This window comes from Durio zibethinus, unplaced genomic scaffold, assembly GCF_047325235.1.
Source record: "Durio zibethinus cultivar Kanyao isolate XHJ-2024 unplaced genomic scaffold, ASM4732523v1 HiC_scaffold_387, whole genome shotgun sequence".
In the NCBI taxonomy this organism is placed as follows: Eukaryota; Viridiplantae; Streptophyta; class Magnoliopsida; order Malvales; family Malvaceae; genus Durio; species Durio zibethinus.
In genome coordinates, this window is record NW_028323010.1 from 955,001 (window position 1) to 957,500 (window position 2,500).

Genomic DNA, 2,500 nt, shown 5'->3' on the forward strand with positions numbered 1-2,500 from the left:
CTTGTGCGGGCGCTTGCCTCGACCACCATCGGCACACGCTGGGCCCTGGTGCGGCCGCTTGCCTCGACCACCATCGGCACACGCTGGGCCCTGGTGCGGTCGGTTGCCTCGAGCACCATCGGCACACGCTGGGCCCTGGTGCGGGCGCTTGCCTCGACCACCATCGGCACACGCTGGGCCCTGGTGCGGGCGCTTGCCTCGACCACCATCGGCACACGCTGGGCCCTGGTGCGGCAGGTTGCCTCGAGCACCATCGGCACACGCTGGGCCCTGGTGCGGTCGGTTGCCTCGAGCACCATCGGCACACGCTGGGCCCTGGTGCGGGCGCTTGCCTCGACCACCATCGGCACACGCTGGGCCCTGGTGCGGCAGGTTCCCTCGACGACCATCGGCACACGCTGGGCCCTGGTGCGGCAGGTTGCCTCGAGCACCATCGGCACACGCTGGGCCCTGGTGCGGCAGGTTGCCTCGACCACCATCGGCAGCCTCGACCACCATCGGTACACGCTGGGCCCTGGTGCGGGCGCTTGCCTCGACCACCATCGGCACACGCTCCGCCCTGGTGCGGCAGGTTGCCTCGACCACCATCGGCACACGCTGGGCCCTGGTGCGGGCGGTTGCCTCGACCACCATCGGCACACGCTGGGCCCTGGTGCGGGCGCTTGCCTCGACCACCATCGGCACACGCTGGGCCCTGGTGCGGGCGCTTGCCTCGACCACCATCGGCACACGCTGGGCCCTGGTGCGGCAGGTTGCCTCGAGCACCATCGGCACACGCTGGGCGCTGGTGCGGCAGGTTGCCTCGACCACCATCGGCACACGCTGGGCCCTGGTGCGGGCGCTTGCCTCGAGCACCATCGGCACACGCTCGGCCCTGGTGCGGTCGGTTGCCTCGAGCACCATCGGCACACGCTGGGCCCTGGTGCGGCAGGTTGCCTCGACCACCATCGGCACACGCTGGGCCCTGGTGCGGGCGCTTGCCTCGACCACCATCGGCACACGCTCGGCCCTGGTGCGGTCGGTTGCCTCGAGCACCATCGGCACACGCTGGGCCCTGGTGCGGCAGGTTGCCTCGAGCACCATCGGCACACGCTGGGCCCTGGTGCGGGCGGTTGCCTCGACCACCATCGGCACACGCTGGGCCCTGGTGCGGGCGCTTGCCTCGACCACCATCGGCACACGCTGGGCCCTGGTGCGGGCGCTTGCCTCGAGCACCATCGGCAGACGCTGGGCCCTGGTGCGGCAGGTTGCCTCGAGCACCATCGGCAGACGCTGGGCCCTGGTGCGGCAGGTTGCCTCGAGCACCATCGGCACACGCTGGGCCCTGGTGCGGTCGGTTGCCTCGAGCACCATCGGCACACGCTGGGCGCTGGTGCGGGAACTTGCCTCGACCACCATCGGCACACGCTGGGCCCTGGTGCGGCAGGTTGCCTCGATCACCATCGGCACACGCTGGGCCCTGGTGCGACAGGTTGCCTCGAGCACCATCGGCACAATATCGGCCCTGGTGCAGGCGGTTGCCTCGACCACCATCGGCACACGCTGGGCCCTGGTGCGGGCGCTTGCCTCGAGCACCATCGGCACACGCTGGGCCCTGGTGGGTTTAGGCACATCTTCAAATTTCTGCCGTGCCAATGCCATTTTTATGGCTTGTAAATTCATACAATGGTCCCCTAAGCTTTCACGTGAAGTTTCGTTGGAAGATGACTCGTTTTCTATTTTTCACGATTTTCGAAACTTTTTGCGGTTCGGGATTTTTTAAAATTTTTTTATAAGGATTTTTGGCCCCAAATTTTGTAGGCATGATCCTTCTATTTTTGTTGGCATGCACAAAAAAATTCAGCTAAAAACTCGAAGTAGAGAAGATTTTGTGACCGTTTGAAAAAAGTGTCCCCATTTCAGACACTTTAACGGTTACTGGTAGCAAACCTGTAAAATCTCAAATGCTCTTTAAGGGGGTGTGAATTCTCAGAGGTTTGATGAGGGATAGGGGGCCAACACAAGGCCAAGTACCAGCACCCATCGCACATCATGTGCGCACACCCCCCCGGCCCCCCTCCCAATCGCCGGAACCCCAATGCCGCCGGTCAGGTTCTCCGGCGGTACTCCGGCGATGCTCCGGCGATGCTCCGGCGATGCTGTCCCGAGTGAAAAAAATGCGGCACCAGCACATGCTGGAGCCAAGCATGGGCACCGTGGCTCAAAATCGAACTTCGGCCAAGGCCTCGACCATCAATGGCACATGATGACGCATGGTGATGGCACATGCATCGACCATCATCGGCATAGGCTGCCCTTCGGTACGGGCACTTGCCTCGACCGCCATCGGCACAAGCTGGGCCCTGGTGTGGGTTGTTGCCTCGATCACAATCGGCACATGCTGAGCCTTGGTGCGGGCGGTTGCCTCGAGCACCATCGGCAGACCCTGGGCCCTGGTGCGGCCGATTGCCCCGATAACCATCGGCACACGCTGGGCCCTGGGGCGGGCGCTTGCCCCCAG